Below are 18,676 nucleotides of genomic sequence, written 5' to 3' on the forward strand. Positions count from 1 at the left end.
TTATTATAATTCAGGTCAGACCAAATTAAATGGGACCCTTACAGTCAGCAGAGTGAGGACGTGATAATGCACAGTGTTTGCATGCTGTCCAAACAGAGCAAATATACAGTACATAAATACAATTATGAATAATAGTGTTTGAAGGTCCATGGCCAGGTGACCACCCCAGTCGTCTCACCATTGATTTTAATCCAAAGCTCAACAGAAACCTGGGAGGTGCATAAAAGATACAAGAAGCCACAGGGGCGTCACAGCGGCACAAATGGCGCAGCGGTAGAGTTGCTGACTTACAGCACCACGGACCCAGAATCCATCCAGAGCTCGTGTGCTGTCTGTGTGGAGTTTGTACGTTCTCCCAGTGACCGCGTCGGTTTGCGCCGGGCGTTCCGGTTAGTTCCCAATCCCAAAGACGTGCAGGTTTGTATGTTAATTGGCTTCTGTAAATTGTAAATTGTCCCATGTGTGTAGGATAGCGCTATTGTACGGGGATCGCTGGGAGGCGGGGACTCGGTGTGCCGAAGAGCCTGAATCCACGCTGTATCTCTGAAGTTTACAGAGGGAAACTGCAATACAATATCCAGTGAAAGACTAAGGAATCATCAACAGTAACTGAATGTTGGGTTTTAACTATATCTGGTACAAACACTTCTTGCATTATAAACTCTCTGTTACTCTCAATGTAAATTCTTGGCTCCCCCCTTCTCTAATCAGACTGAAGAAGGATCCAAACAGCATAGAACCCTCCAACATTTTCGCCACCACCAAAGGGATCCCACTACTGGCCACATCTTCCCATCTCCACCCCTTTCTGCTTTCCGCAGCGACAGTTCCCTCCGAAACTCCCTGGACAATTTGTCCCTTCCAACCCAAACCACCCCCTCCCCAGGTACTTTCCCTTGCAACCGCAGGAGATGCAACACCTGTCCCTATACCTCCCCCCCTCGACTCCATCCAAGGAGCCAAACAGCCTTTCCAGGTGAGGCAGAGGTTCACTTGCACCTCCTCCAACCTCATCTACTGTATCCGCTGTTCCAGGTGTCAACTTCTCTACATCGGTGAGACCAAGCGCAGGCTCGGCGATCGTTTCGCTGAACACCTCCGCTCAGTCTGTCTTAACCAACCTGATCTCCCGGTGGCTCAGCACTTCAACTCCCCCTCCCATTCCCAATCTGACCTTTCTGTCCTCGTCCTCCTCCATTGTCAGAGTGAGGCCCAGCGCAAAGCGGAGAAGCAGCACCTTATAGTTCGCTTTGGCAGTTTGAACCCCAGCAGTATGAACATTGACTTCTCTAACTTCAGATAGCCCTTGCTTTCTCTCTCCATCCCCTCCCCCTTCCCAGTTCTCCCACCAGTCTTATCGTCTCCACCTACATTCTGTCTCTGTCCCTCCCACTCCCCTGACATCAGTATGAAGAAGGATCTCAGCTAGAGGGCATAGATTTAAAATGAGAGGGGGAAGATTTAATAACAACCTGAGGGGCAATATTTTCACACAGAGGGTGGTGGGAATAACGAACGAGCTGCTGGAGGAGATATTTGAGGCAGGTACTATAACAACAATTAAACATCATTTGGACAGGTGCATGGGTAGGAAAGGTTTTTAAAGGATATGGCCAAATGTGGGCAAATGGGATTAGTTTAGATGGGGCATTTTGGTTAGCATTGACAAGTTGGGCCGAAGGCTCTGTTTCTATGCTGTATGACTCTATGATTGTCAGAAGGATGTGGCCACATCATTCATTGCAGTTTTTCTTATATTAAACTGCTCGCCAAAGGAAGTGATTTCAGGAAGAAAGCTTCTCAGTTACTGCAGTGAAAGAAAATATTTTTACTAGTTAGTAGGTTGTGTAAATATATAACCTATCATTTACGCATTGTACACCAGATGTGGCACATCATACATATAAATCACATTGTAAATGCAATGGAACCTTGTTATATGGAAAACACAATGATATATTTTAATTTCAAGCATGTGTAGGGTTTTTTAATGATAATTTTATTTTAAATAGGGATTCATGTATTGAAAAAAACCATTGCCTGAAAGAGCTATCAGTCAACTTTGGTGGCTCCACTGCTGTGAATGAACAAGATCGGCGGAACCATTATTATATTTTTCTGGAAGAATTGCCGTTTTTACTGGGAAAAGTTGCTGTGGTTTAAATTTTTTGAGTGCATTGCATGAATTAGTCAACTGCTTGTTGTACCAGTGATCTAAGTACATTAGATGCCTCACCTCATCTTCAACACAAAATGTTAAATGGAGTCACATTTGCATGCAAATGCTTTGAATTGTGCAGCTTTACGGAATGCTTAAGTGACGAGATTGTGTTAGTGGAGACAGAAACATGAAGTAAATATTACAGGTGGACAAGATACTGTAGAACTGGCCCGTCTGATGCAGACTGACAACGTTGCCTGATATTGCTGAATTTTATATTAAGTCCAGGAGGCTACTCTGTACCTGGACAAAGATGATGTGCAATTCCTCAAACTTACTTTAGATCTTGTTACAGGAGACCACAGTAACAGAGGGAGTGGGCTGAAGAATTAAAGTTGGAATGAGAACTTTGCAAACATGTATCTTGTAATATTATTAATTGTCAGATGATAATCAAAGGCTTGTATTCACTGGAGTTTAGAAGGATGGGGGGGGGGGTCTGATAGAAACATATACAATTATAAAATAACTGGACAGGCTAAATGCAGGGAAAATGTTCCCAGTGTTGGGAGAGTCCAAAACCAGGGCCACAGTCTTAGGACTGAGGTGAGAAAACATTTTTGCCCAGAGAGTTGTGAATTTGTGGAATTCCCTGCCACAGAGGGCAGTGGAGGCCAAATCACTGGATGGATTTAAGAGAGAGTTAGATGGAGCTCTAGGGGCTAGTGGAATCAAGGGGTATGGGGAGAAGGCAGGCACGGGTTATTGATTGGGGACGATCAGCCATGATCACAATGAATGGCGGTGCTGGCTCGAAGGGCCGAATGGCCTCCTCCTGCACCAATTTTCTATGTTTCTATGTTTCTATAATCTCAGCTGGGCATATCTGTTGAGTTCATTACAGAAATCAGTCAAGTTGTAGTTCCAGAATGTAATGGTTCTCATTCCCTGCATTTGTATTTTTGTGAAGTTAACAAGTAAAGGAACTCCCTTCCTCAATGTTGTGAAAGTTAAATCATCCAATCCAAATTGAATATAATGTTCAGTTAGTAAATGATCTAAAAAACAGCCGATGTGTTTAATTTTTAACTGCCTGAAAGTTTTGAAAATTAAATGTTCCAATCCAACTTTTTAAACTGAAGATAATTTTAATTTAGTAACTTCTATCTTCTAACTTTAAACTTCCTAACTGATAAAAAAAAACTAAATGTTCCAAACCAACTTTTTAAACTGAAGGTAATGTCCATTTGGTAAATGATCTAAAAACCAGCTGATATGTTTAAAGCTAGAACTTCTAACTTCCTAAAAGTTATGACAATTAAATGTTCCAATCCAACTTTTGTAATGAAGATAATTTTCATTTAGTAAATGACCTAAACATGGCTGTTGTGTATGAAACAATAACTCGTAACATGTGCCAATTGTGACAATTCTACCGATCTTATGAAGAGGAATGTTATATGATATTATTTGGAACACATCCTTCACACGCCACAGCATAAAACCATCCCAATTACATTTACATGCTGGTTCCTGAAACTATGCAGCTCAACAGACAGGAAATGGATGTGATTAGTGCAGTAAATGTTATGACTTATCACCATACATTTATTGCCATGTTGTGATTGACTTCCACTTTGGTAATTCATTAAAGCGTCGAGTTCAATCTTCTGCGAAGCATGACTTCCATGCACGTTGCATGCAACAGATCAGTCCGTCAGATCTTCAGCTAAAGAGGCAGATGAAGCGATTTCATCTATAATGATGCTGTCAAAATAGAATGATGCATGTAGCAGAGGATTGATAGAATTAGCTTCATTACAAAATGCCAGTGCTGTATAATTGTGCACTATTCACCACACAGCTCTTCAATGCTTTTGTGTTGTTTCCAAATTTAATATGGTTGGATTATAACTGTTTACAATTTATATTTATTGTGCTGAATGCATAAAAAAGAATGCAACTTTCAATGGGGGGGGGGGGGGGAATGAAAGGATGAATGCGCAGAGTATTTTACGCTAGTAAGAGAATCAAGAACCAGAGGGCAGAGGTTTAAGGTGAGGGGGGAAAGATTTAACCAGGAACCTGGGGTCAACGCTTTCGGTGAGAGGGTGGTGGGTGTGTGGTATGAGCTGACAGAGGAAGTGATTCAAGCAGATTAAATAACAGTATCTCAAAGACATTTGGACATGTGCATGGATAGGTGAGATTTAGAGGAATGTGAGACAAATGTGGCCGAATGGGACTCCCTTGCAAGGGGCATCTGGGTTAGCATGGAACATTGGGCTGAAGGGCCTGTGTCAATGCTATATGACTATGGCCAGTTCTGTACAATTCGGCATTTTTCATTGCTCAAGGAAAGTCTTTGAATTACTTCCAAATTTAATATACAGTAGTTGGATTGTAATTGTTTTAAATATTGATATATTGTGATGATAAACAAGGAATGCAACCTTAATGTGGCTATGAAAAGCATGAATCTGATACAGAGGAATAGCAGTGATTGGATCAGAGATAATATATCAGCCTGCAAACTTTACTGCAAGATGTTTGGCCATATTTCAAAATCTTTTTGAAAATGTTTTTGGTCTTTAATGTGGAAATAAAATCACATGGTAGCTATTACAAAATAGATAGGAATGTGGGGGAACCTTTGACCTCTTTCCAAAAGAGATGGAAAACACGGGGAGAAATGTAAATTTAGCACGGCACGGTGGCGAATGCAGCGCCGGAGACCCGGGTTCGATCCTGACTACAGGTGCTGTCTGTACAGAGTTTGTACATTCTCCCCGTGACCTGTGTGGGTTTTCTCTGAGATCTTCGGTTTCCGCCCACACTCCAAAGACGTGCAGGTTTGTAGGTTAATTGGCTTGGTAAATGTAAAAAAATTGTCCCTAGTAGATAGACGATAGTGTTAATGTGCGGGGATCGCTGGTCGGAGCGGACGCGGTGGGTCGAAAGGGCCTGTTTCTGCGCTGTATCTCTAAAACTAAAACAAAAAACTAATCTCGAGCCCCAATTACCACAACTGACTGTTAAATAATCCCAGGTTTCATTGGTCCACAATGAGGGGCATCAACAAAAAAATATGACTTCTCTGTGAAGAGTGTTTTGACATCAGCCCTGAATTTACTGTGCTGGATTAAACATATGTCCGTCCCTTTGCTGTGACTGCCGTATGGCTTCAGACCAATGTGCCTCTTCTGTGTTATTTACTAGCATGATTACCTTGGAAGTTTTCTCATCAGATAAATCCAAAATTGCAATCATGTCCATAGCAATGTTACAAAAATTTGAGATTTAAAAAATCAAGTCTGCAATTTATCCCATCAGATATAAAGAAGTTTAATTTGACTCCTAATTCACTTTTATATCTTCAGTATTAAAAACGTTATGGCCATTTTCATACTCTGAAATTAGCATCTTGTTCCCTATTGCTTTTCCATTAACTTAACCCAAAAGCTGTGATCGAGGACAGTCAAAAGCCCATAACCTCCTTAAAAATTAAGAGAACTGAATGAAATTTTCAGTTATTATAGATTGAAGCATTCTGAAACAAATATAAAACAATCTTGTTTGGATGATCTGAACAAAGCATAAAATTAGTTAGTTACCTAATTGTAGCTAATTACAAAATTCAATTACTGGATCTAAAAATCTATCCATTTCTTAAGAAAAGGTCAACATTTTCAAATAGCCTAAGTGTCCAAATAACATTCACACAAGAAATCACAATGTAACATGATTTTTAAATCTCATTGTCATGAATTTATAGGCCAAATTGAAGGAATTTAATGTTTAATTCCCGTAAATTAATGGGCATTTAAATCATCTTGCGAGTGGGTTTTTGTGGAACGCGATCGATTGGAACGTTGCGGATGTGGTGAATTTGAACCCCATATCGGCAGGAAAAACACTGCCGGTTCGTATGGGGCCAAAATCACATTTGCGCCAGTTAAATTTGGATTAAAGTCACCCTAAGAAGCAAGTTTATATGTAAACTGTACGACTTACTTTATGTTTTGTCCTCAACGTGAGATCCATCACGCTGTAGGCGTTGACGGCGCTTTTTATTTTACTCCAGTAATTAAATTGTCCAGCGATTTTTAACTTCCGAGAACGGAAGTCCGGTCGATTGTTATGCAGCAGCTGGCAGCCTGAGAAAGTTCGCCTCCGACAGGCAGGAGAAAACGCCCCCCGTTTAATCCCACCCCCTATCCCCCCTCAAAGGTGCCAAAGTCGCGCACACGGCCAGTGGCAGAACTGCAGCGCCACTGAAGGTAAGTATTGTAACATCGCTAATGTATATGAATTGCAAATAAATCCAAAATTGCACACGTATATCGTGGCTTGGGATTCAGCTAAAAGTACACAGAGCATAGAACACAGAACGGCACAGGAACAGGCCCTTCGGCCCACAATGTTTGTGCTGAACATGATGCCAAGATGAACTGATCTTATCTGCCTGCATGTGATCCATATCCCTCCATTCCCTGCATAACCATGTGCCTGTCTGAAAGCCTACCACTAATGTATCTGCCTCCACCACCACCCCTAGCAGCGAGTTCCAGGCACCCACCACCCTCCGTGTAACGAAACCTGCCCCATACACCTCCTTTAAACTTTGCCCCTCTCACCTTTAATGCATGCCCTCTAGTAGTTGTCATTTCCACCCAGGGCAAAACATTCTAAGTGTCTATCCATGCCTCCCTCATCTACTAGGAGGGAAGTCGATGAAAGAAAGCTGAATTTTTGTGCAGCTTCAGCCAGAAGCCAGAGGATAGGTGTCCCTGAGGCTTTGTTAGAGTCAGCAGCAGCGTCGGTGGCCCCGGGGAGTTGGTGGCCCCGGGAAGGCAGTGAGAGGCAGCAGCGTCGGTGGCCCCGGGGAGTTGATGGCCCCGGGAAGGCAGTGAGAGGCAGCAGCGGCAGTAGACCTCTTGCCAGCATTTGTGCCAGAGTATGGGTGTGGTGCAAATTATATTGGGTACGTGACACATTAGGTCTTGTGGTGGCAGGGCCATACACCAATCTTGCCGGGTATATCATCTGTAAATTCACCAAGAACACCAGTGTCAATGGATAACTAACTCCAGCTGCCACTGGGCTGGCTACACCACAGTTACCAGGTTTCATTTGGCCTTAACTGTACATTATACAGCAAGTTGCAGCAAATCTATAAAAGACAAAGTTTAAAAACACAAAATCAACTTGCAGTATGGGGAATGTTGCTGCTGTAAAACCGTTACCTATTTGTGAATCTCTTACGTACCAATCACTGAAGGTTTCACTTGATTAGCATTGAAACTTGTTGCTAACAATTCATGCAGGGGAACCCTCCATATAATGCACGTTTTCAAGTCAAGTTCAAGGGCAACAGATTGAACAAACGGGAAGGGATACAGAATGCAGAATATAGTTCTCAGCATTGTACCACATAGTTCCATATACAAAGTCCAATGTCCATAATGGGGTGGAGGTGAATCTGACAGTATGGAAGCCTGATAACAGAGGGGATGAAACTGTTCTTGAGTCTGGTGGTGTGCACTTTCAAGCTTCTGTACCTTCAGCTGGATGGGAGTGGGGAGAAGAAGGAATGACCGTGGTAGGATAAGTCTTTGGGTCCTCAAGCCCAGGGCATTCACTCCCTACCTAATATCAGGCACATTTACTGAGAGGATGGTTATATTAGCCTCTCCACCTCACAGTCCCTAGCATCTCACATCTCCCCGCCCCACCTACATATGTCTGGCACAATAATTTGATTACTAAATCAGCTGGATAGATTGCAGAGATTTACGATTTTGCCAGGTCCCGAAGCGTGAGTTATTTGGGTCAAACACAGGGAAGTGGGAGCAGCTTAGATGGAGCATCTTCACCGCAAGGACGAGTTGGGGCCAAATCACTGAGGACACGGTGGAGTCCAAATCACTGGATTAATTTAAAAGAGAAAAGAGATATAAGAGTATAATTAACCTGCAGACAGACAGCTAACCCATCAAGTGTGCTAGGAGGTTGCAGGGTGACTTGGACAGGATGAGTGAGTGGGCAGATGCATGCATAGCAGATGTAGTATAATGGAGATAAATGTGAGGTTATCAACTGGAGGCAAGAACAAGGAGATAGATTATTATCTCAATAGTGTCAGATTAGGAAAAAAGGAAGTGCAACGAGACCTGGTTGTCCTTGTACACCAGTCACTAAAAGTAAACATGTAGGTACAGCAGGCAGTGAAGAAAGCAGGCACTAGATGCAGGAAGATTGCTCCCGATGTTGGGGAAGTCCAGGACAAGGGGTCACAGCTTAAGGATAAGGGGGAAATCCTTTAAAACCGAGATGAGAAGAACTTTTTTCACACAGAGAGTGGTGAATCTCTGGAACTCTCTGCCACAGAGGGTAGTCGAGGCCAGTTCATTGGCTATATTTAAGAGGGAGTTAGATGTGGCCCTTGCGGCTAAGGGGATCAGAGGGTATGGAGAGAAGGCAGGTACGGGATACTGAGTTGGATGATCAGCCATGATCATATTGAATGGCGGTGCAGGCTCGAAGGGCCGAATGGCCTACTCCTGCACCTAATTTCTATGTGTCTATGTTTCTATGAAAGCTAATGGCACGTTGGCCTTTATAACAAGAGGATTTGAGCATAGGAGTGAAGAGGTCCTGCAGTTGTACAGGGCCCAGGTGACACCACATCTGGAGTATTGTGTGCAGTTTTGGTCTCTTAATTTGAGGAAGGACATCCTTGCTATTGAGGCAGTGCAGCTAAATTTCACGAGATTAATCCCCGGGATGGCGAGACTGTCATTTGAGGAAAGATTGGAGCGTCTGGGCTTGTCACTGGAATTTAGAAGGATGACAGGGTATCTTATAGAAACATATAAAATTAAAAAAGGACTGAAGAAGCTAGATGCAGGAAAAATGTTCCCAATGTTGGGGGAGTCTAGAGCCAGGGGCCACCATCTGAGAATAAAGGGAGTGGGGGGCATTTAAAACTGAGATGAGAAAAAACTTTTTCACCCAATGTGTTGGTGAATTTATGAAATTCTCTGCCACAGAGGGCAGTGGAGGCCAAATGACTGGATGAATTTAAAAGAGAGTTAGATAGCGCTCTATGGGCTAGTGGAATCAACGGATATGGGGAGAAGGCAGGCACGTGTTACTGATTGTGGATGATCAGCCATGATCACAATGAATGGCGGTAATGGCTCGAAGGGCTGAATGGCCTCCTCCTGCACCTATTTTCTATGTCTCTACGTAAGACGGAAGTTAGTGCACAGCAGAAATAACATTTACACAGTGGTGCAGCTGCTGCCGCACAGTGCCAGAGATTCAGGTTCGATCCTGACCTCGAGCACTGCATGTGCGGAGTTTTGTTTGACCACGCGGGTTTCCTCCGGGTGCTCCGGTTTCCTCCCACATCCCAAAGACTTGTGGGTGACTCGGTTAATTGGCCCTCTGTAAATTTGCCCCTAGTGGGATAAGATAGAACTAGTGTGAACGGGTGGTCAATGATCAGCATGAATTCGTTGGGCCTAAGGTCCTGTTTTTATGCTGCATTTCCAAATTTTAAAAAAAACATTTGCTCCATGGAAGCCTGAATCATTGAAGTGCCACATGAGAACTCAGCTGAATAAATTATGCAGCAAGAACAACAAGGTATGACTGCCAAGTTCTGTGACACACTCAGCTGTGCACATAAATAAATGTTGAAGCTAACTTTGAAGGTCTTTAACCTATGTAAAGATGGTTTATTTTATAATACTGTCAGGTTTCGTTGGTAACAGTGCAACTTAAGACAATTGCATAAAAATATATTTGCATTGTCCTTATTTACGTTTTGCTTACTAAACATATTTAATAATCCCTAAAAAACAAGAATAAATGCGTAGTTAATATGTTCAAAGAATGTACATCAACTGAATGACTGAAATTGCCAGCAGAATTTTATTATTGGATTATCTACATTACTAAAAGTAAGATCTTGACCGCTTTGGCTCACTGTGCTTTGATTTCCGAGAGAACGCCGCCACCTACGGCTGGCATATTTGGCCACTTCGCTCAGAGCCCCCCTCTGCCTGCCTGGACTGGAGGATTTTTCCCATCGATGAAAAATCAGAGAGATATTAATTTATTTTTTTAATCGCCATTTTCTCCGCTGCCCCCGCTGGCGGCAGGGGGAGGGACTATAAAACCCAGAAGTGTCGTGCCTCACTCAGTCTCTGCAAGATGGAGGAAGCAAAAGGGTCATGGCTGTCTGAGCTGTGAATAACACTGAACGCACGTCTACTCCACGGTGACTCCCCGGGATGTGGTTTTCAGCAAATGTGTTTTGTGAGCTTGCTAAGTGTTTTTGCCCTAATTGGCTTTTTAAAGGGCTTTCAGCAAAACAAATCTTTTGTTGGCTTGTTAAGTGTTTTTGCCCTAATTGGCTTTTTAAAGTGCTTTCAGCAAAATAAATGTCTTTTGTTGGCTTGCTAATTGTTTTTGCCCAATTGGCTTGGCTTTTAAAGGGCTTGCTTGCAACAGTTTTCGGATGGATAAAGCATGAATAAAAATTTTATTAGATCAGAAATGTGTTTAATTGGCGCTCATTCTGTGATTTTTCGCTTTGTTGCAAGATGGCGCCGATGACATCATTTCCGGTTAGCGCTGGTGCTGAGTGCGTAATTTCCGGTTTGTGGCAAGAAGCGAGATGGTGACGTCAAGATGGCGCCGAGTGTAGGCGCCGTTGAATAATTCAAGCGAGCTGACTGCTCTGTCTATGGTGAGTGTGTTTCTTGGATGTTATTTAAAGCACGTTTTTGCTTCAGCAGGAGCCTCAACAGGAGGCTTTAAACATTTATTTTACACACTGTATATTCACCACGTTCTGGAGTTACTTGGCATTTTTGTATTGTGTGTGTGATTGTTTGTGTGTGTGAGATTTGTTTGTTGTTTTGTTGACGAATACTGAGATCAACCATCCTCGACAATTATGGGATGTCTTCAAGAATTCAATGTCTGAAGATTACCTTGAAGGAGAACGGAGATCAATGACTGATCCTAATATCGTGATTGAAGAGAAGCATCATGATCAGGCTCTGTTGTATATTCAAGACAAGCTTGAGAATTACAACAAAACAATGGAATTCTTTAATTTGCCACAACCAAGAAATGGAAGGATGCACCTTGATGTTGACAATGCAGAGTTGCTGCAGGAATTGCAATACAATAGAAATGAACAACAGCAGTTTGTTGAGGAGAATGAGCCTCTGCTGAGTGATGAGCAGGGAGCATTGTATGACCAGGTGTGCAACTCCTTGAAAAGGAATCTCCCTTCAATGTTTTTCATTGATGCACCAGGAGGAACAGGAAAAACATTTATCACCAATTTGACCCTCTCCAAAGTAAGGGGTCAAGGTGATGTGGCTATTGCTGTAGCATCCTCTGGGATAGCAGCTACATTAATGCCTGGTGGAAGAACTGCACATTCTCGATTCAAGATACCTATCCAAGGGGCCGATGATACATTCTGCAACATCGAGAAGAACTCTAAGACGGCACATTTCATGATGCAAGTGAAAGTCATTGTTTGGGATCAATGTCCAATGATTTGGCGAGAAAGCTTTGAAGCGGTGGACAGAACTCTTCAAGATGTCTGCAGCAACACTAAGCCTTTTGGGGGCATTCTTATCGTTTGTGGTGGCGATTTTCAACAACTACTTGCTGTGGTGAAAAGGGGAAATGATGCTGATGTTGAAAATGCCTGCATCAAGAAATCCTACTTGTGGAGACTTTTCACCAAGTTTCAATTGCACACAAATATGCGATTGGCAGAGGGAGAAGGCGATAAATTCTCAATTTTTGTTGAAAGTTGGAGAAGACAAGGTTTTAAAGAATGAAGACGATGAAATTGAAATCCCACAAGACATGCATCTATCAGCAGAAACACTGGAGGATTGTATTGATTTCATCTATCCCACATTTGACAATCCTGTATCTTGGTTCCTCACAACGATACTATGAGAAGCATCAATTCTACACGCATCAAACGCTTCCCAGGAATCGTTAAGGAGTACTTTTCTTTCAATGCTGTCACTGAGGGAACTCATGATACTCACTTCCTAACAGAATTCCTGATTCACTCGAGCTCTCTGGATTACCACCACACAAATTGGAGTTGAAAAAAGGAACTCCAATCATATTAATGAGAAACTTGGAACCGCCAAAGCTATGCAATGGAACGAGGATGATTGTGGAAGAGCTATACAATAATCTGATCGTTGTAAGAATCAACATGGGAGCCTTCAAATATGACATTCTTCTCATTCCTAGGATAGCACTTATTTTGCCAGAGGGTGAAGCCATTCCCCTTCAACGGACCCAAGTCCCCATTCAATCAAGTTTTGCTATGGCGATCCATAAAGCACAAGGACAAACAATGCAGAAGGTGTTGATCTACCTCGACAAACCGGTATTTCAGCATGGACAACTATATGTGGCTCTTAGCCGAGGAAAGATGAAGGGAAATGTCAAAGTTTTCCTGAAGGATGGAACATCGACCAAGAATGTTGTCATTAAAAGCGTGCTTCGTTGAATGATGACTTCTGAGATAAATTCTCAGATTTTCTTTCTTAAAATTTGACCGCTGAATCTATCTATATTAAAATTGTCTCTTTTTATCAACAGGAAATAGTCATCAAGAGGCAGTGAGCAACAGAACACGACAAGAGACATAACAAGAAATAACGTAATAATTCTCATCTTTAACATTTAAATTGTTCTTATATTTTAAGAATCATTCACAATTTAAACTTTAATAAATCCCTTTTGCACTTTTGATGCCTGTGTGTTCTTCATCACAATGGGAACTTAATGGGCAGAAATGGCTGCTCTGTGGGAAAGCCACTAAGAGTGCATGGGGAGAGGTTGTGGGGAGATGGACTGAATGCGTGGGGGGGAGGGGAATGGCAAGGAGAAGAGTGGGGAGGTAAAGGGAGCAGGGGTGACTGAGTGAACTGCCAGCGTACCAGGCGCGTGTGAGTGCACTGCCAGCCCACCAGCCGTGAGTAAGTGAACTTCCAGCCCACCAGCCATGAGTAAGTGAACTGCCAGCCCACCAGCCGTAAGTGACTGAACTGCCAGCCCAATGATCCATTCAGTTCACCCTCTCCCCCTTGTATCTCACAGTCTGTCACCTGTTTTGGGCAGAATTCCTGGCAGTTTCTCAGTTGCCAGCCTGGCAGATCCGAATGACTGTACTGCCAGGCCTCAGTGACTGAGCTGCCAGCCCAAGAATCCATTCCCTGCATTGAGCAGAAGCCAAGTCTGATTTGTAAAGGAAACATAAAGAACTGCAGATGCTGGAATCTCGATCAATAGACAAAGTGCTGGAGTAACTCAGTTGGTCAGGCGACATCTGTGGAGGGAATAGACAGACAATGTTTCGGCTCGGAGCTCTTCTTCAGTCTGATGGAGTAGGCGGAAAGTTGCTGCCTCACAGCGCCAGAGACAGTTCGATCCCGACTACGGGTGCTGTCTGTACAGAGCTTGTACGTTCTCCCCATGACCTGCGTGGGTTTTCACCGAGACCTTCAGTTTCCTCCCAAGACGTACAGATTTGTATGTTAATTGGCTTGGTTTAAATATAAAATTGTCCCCAGTGTGTGTAGGTTAGTGTTAATGTGCGGGGATCGCTGGTCAGTGTGGACTTGGTGGGCCAAAGGAAGTGTTGTTTCCACACTGTATCTACAAGATACACAATTTATTTCTCACATGTGCCAATTGTACAGTGAAATGTGTGGTCGCCATACAGCCATACGAATAATAAAGAGCATAGAACATGATAGTCTTTAACACAAACATCTCCATACAGCAGGATCAAAGTTTCCCACTGTGAGGGAAGGCTCCAAAATTCAGTCATCTTCCTCTGTTGTCCTCCCGTGGTCGGGGGGGCTCCCGAAACCCCCGCTGTCGCTGCTACGGGCGGCCCGATGTTCAGGCCCGCTCGCCGGGGTGATGGAAGTCCGACGTCGGGACTGGAGGACATCCTCAGCGGCTTCGACGCCCGAATCGGATACGTCCGCGACTCCCGAAGTCCACAGGCGGAGATCGAATGCTGGCGGCCCTCGGCAACGGGTCATAGGACTCCGCGATGTTGAGGTCAGCGCTGCCCGCGCTGGGAGCTCAGCAAACCACAGCTCCAATGTTGAAGCAGCTGGCCCAACACTCCAGAGCTTCAAACGGCGATCCCAGGTAGGCAATCGCCCGCCCCGCGATGTATCCAGCGCTGCGACGCCGCTGCTGAAGCTCTGGTCCGGGTCCCCGGCAGGAAAGGCCGCTCCAATCCAGGCGGTAGGTCGCGAGAGAGGGGGGGGGCAAGGGCATGACTCGGAGAATAGTCGCGTCCTCGCCAGGAAGTGACTGGGAAATGATTTCCCCCTTACCCTACCCCCTTCCACCACACAGAAAGGCTAAATAAATCACCAAAACAAACTGTTAAAAGAGACAGAAAAACAGACATAGAAACATAGACAATAGGTGCAGTAGTAGGCCATTCGGCCCTTCGAGCCTGCACCGCCATTCAATATGATCAAGGCTGATCATCCAATTCCGTATCCTGTACCTGCCTTCTCTCCATACCCCCTGATCCCTTTAGCCACAAGGGCCACATCTAACTCCCTCTTAAATATATCCAATGAACTGGCCTCAACTACCCTCTGTGGCAGAGAGTTCCAGAGATTCACCACTCTCTGTGTAAAAAATGTTTTTCTCATCTCAGTCCTAAAAGATTGCCCCTTTATCCTTAAACTGTGACCCCTTGTTCTGGACTTCTCCAACATCGGGAACAATCTTCCTGCATCTAACCTGTCCAACCCCTTAAGAATTTTGTAAGTTTCTATAAGATCCCCCCTCAATCTTCTAAATTCTGGACAAGCCGAGTCTATCCAGTCTATCCGAGTCTATCCAGTTGTTCTTCATATGAAAGTCCTGACATCCCAGGAATCAGTCTGGTGAACCTTCCCTGCACTCCCTCTATGGCAAGAATGTCCTTCCTCAGATTAGGAGACCAAAACTGTACGCAATACTCCAGGTGTGGTCTCACCAAGGTCCTGTACAACTGCAGTAGAACCTCCCTACTCCTATACTCAAATCCTTTTGCTATGAATGCTAACATACCATTTGCTTTCTTCACTGCCTGCTGCACCTGCATGCTTACTTTCAATGACTGGTGTACCATGACACCCAGGTCTCGTTGCATCTCCCCTTTTCCTATTCAGCCACCATTCAGATAATAGTCTACTTTCCAGACAGACAGACAGACAGACCAGACAGACAGACAGACAGACAGACAGACAGACAGACAGACAGACAGACAGACCATAGGCAGAGATTGCCATCAATGCGGCGCCCCTAGTCTCGAAACTAAACTAAACTAATGTTAGCATGTGCAGGATAAACGGTCTCTTTTTTAAACAGAAAACGTGGGAGATATTCAGCAGGTTACGCAGCATGTGTGGACGGAAAAACAGGGTGTGATCAGAATCCAACTTTACAGGCTATTGTCAAGTAATCCTGTTGGAGACCAGAGGAAACATATCTACCCAGCTATTCTGCCTATTCACTCCTCTGCTAGCCCCTTGTACAGTAACCTGGTAGTTGCCAACAATCCCGATAGCCTTACAGACAATCTCCCCTCAAATTACTAAATGTTCCCTTTGAAAGCCATGGTTTTCCATGTGAATTCACACACACACATCTGCTGTGATGTATGTATGATTTTCACACCTACTCATTGTGGCTGAGACACAGTTTTATTAATTGTGCGTTGATTTTATTTCCTCAAAACAGACATTTTATGAACCAATGCATCTTTTCCTCTTCATGAAGATGGATATTACATTCCTCTTCGGAACTAGAACAAACCATGTACAAACCAGCTAGGGGGCAGCGTGCAGGGAGTGACATACCCTTTCTCTCATACGTCTGTGTGGTGCAGGTCATGGGTTTAGGAGGTGCTGTTTACTTTTGATTATTATTGTCATATGTACAGAGGTTCAGCAAAAAGCTTTTTTGTTGCGTAATATCCAATGTTAAATTGTGCCCTGTGTTTTTATGTTTGTATATTATGCACCAATGGAGTGGCAATAATAATTTCATTGTATGCAGTGCTTACAACAACAGATAAAGGCATTCATTCATTCATTCATTCATCAGCGAAAAACTCTACATGATTACAATCAAGCAGTCTACAGTGTACAGGTACAGGATAAAGAGAATAATGTGAAAGATAAAGTCCTGTAAAGTCCAATTAAAGATAGTCCGAGGGTATTTGCGACTTTGTGAAAAAATATATACAAGGATATCAAAAAGTAACTCCTGACTTATTGGAAGAAGCAATGAATATTGAAGCTGACTCACAAAAATTAATATCCTATTTATATAATAGTATTCTAAATATAGACCTACCATCGACAGAGGTACTTAGAGAAGAGTAGGAACGGGAATTAATGATAAAAAATTACGAAGGTTAAATGGGAAAAATACCTGATATATATTCACAAATGTTCAATTAATGTAAGACATAATCTAATTCAATTTAAAATTGTACATAGATTATATTATTCAAAAACAAGATTGAACAAATTTTATCCAAATATATCCGCCACTTGTGATAAATGTCTAGCCCAAAAGGCAACTATAACACACTCCTTAGTTTCCTGCATAAAACTTTATAGATTTTGGAATGATATTTTTGAAATACTTACAAAATTATTCAAGACAAGAATGGAACCTAATACTGAAATGATTATATTTGGTGTAATGGAAGATGGGAATAAATTGAACACATCTCAAAATCTATTCCTTAACTATGGTTTAATAATAGCAAAAAAATTAATACTTAAATTTTGGAAGGGTACATCAATACCAACGCTTAAAATGTGGATTGCAAGTATGTTGGACAGCGCTCATCTTGAGGAAATGCGATTCCTCCTAATGGATAAATCAGACCAATTCATAACGAGTTGGTCTCCATTCATCGTTTTTTTGGAATCATATGGTGCAACACAATTGTAAAAAATAACTGTTTCAGGACTGGACGAGGGTTGGTCAAGACTATAAATAATGATCTCCTTTTCTTTTCACTATTTTCTTCTTTTCTTCAACTTTCTTCATTTACTCGTTTTCTTTCTTCACACACTATATATTACACATCTTTCTATCCTTTACTATCTAACTTCTTTTTCTTATTTTCATCTTTTTTCAATGTAACAAAAAAAAAAAAGAAGTTGTACATAAAATGTATTATGAAAATATATATTAGGCACTTTGGTGCCATATGACTGTGCTTACTTCTAATAAAATAAAATATTAAAAAAAAAAAAAAGATAGTCCGAGGGTCTCCAATGAGGTAACTGTGCTACATTTGAAGTTGTGAGTTGCTAGAACGTGCTGCTCCAGTTTGGAGGAGGCAGATAAAACAGTGGCATCGCTAGGGGCACTGCACTGGCAGCAGCCTCTACCTACAGCCTGTCTGTTATTTCTGTCTTTTTGATTATTTTAGTCCAAAGTGTTGTGTTGGGGGAAACTTTAACTTTTCTATGTGGGGGAGGGGGGCAGGGTAAGGGGGAAACCGTCTCCCAGTCTCTTCCTGGCGGGGACGCGACTATTTCTCCGAGTCGCGTCCTCGCCCCCCACCTCGTGGCCTACCAGCTGGATCGGAGCGGCCTTTCCTGCCGGGGACCGGGAACTGGACCAGGGCTGCTACAGCGGCGGCGCAGCGCTGGAGTCATCGCGGAGCGGGCGATACCTACCTGGGTCGCCGTTGGAGCTCCAGAGCCTTGGGCCGTTGCTCCAACATCGTGGAACTCTGGTGCGGAGAGCTTCCAACGCGGGCGGCGCTGAACAACATCGTGGAGTCCTGGGGCGCCTTGCAGAGGGTCTCCAGCAGCAGTCTCCACCCGGCGCGGCCTGCGGACTTTGGAAGCCGCAGACTCCGGTAGGAGGGGGCCGACTCTGTGTCCACGCCGCTGAGGACGTCCCGCAGCCCCGACGTCGGACTTTTAACACCCCGGCGTGCGGTCCTGAACATCGGGCCGCCCGTAGCTGCAACTGAGGAGGGCTTGGGGAGGCCCTGACCACGGGGAACAGTGGAGGAAGAAGACTGACGTTGGTGCCTTCCCACACAGTGGGGAACTTTGATTCTGCTGTGTGGGGATGTTTTATGTCAAACTCTATAGTGTGTTGTGTCCTGTTGATTTTTATTGTATGGCTGTATGGAAATTCATTTCACTTTGCCATCAAGCATGCGTGACAATTAAATCTATCTTGAATCTTGTAGAGGCTATTGGATGGACACATGAATACGCAGGGAATGAAGAGTTATGGATTATGCGCAGGGACATAAGAGATGGTCTTGACACCGTGTTCAGTGTGGACATTGTGGTCCGGGGGGTCTGTTTGTGTGCTGCACTGTGTTCTAGATGGTGAATTGCTGAGGTGCGACACATGGCAGGTATCATGTGTGATGCAAAGTGG

Source organism: Leucoraja erinacea, chromosome 13 (assembly GCF_028641065.1).
Source record: "Leucoraja erinacea ecotype New England chromosome 13, Leri_hhj_1, whole genome shotgun sequence".
NCBI classification, from domain to species: Eukaryota; Metazoa; Chordata; class Chondrichthyes; order Rajiformes; family Rajidae; genus Leucoraja; species Leucoraja erinaceus.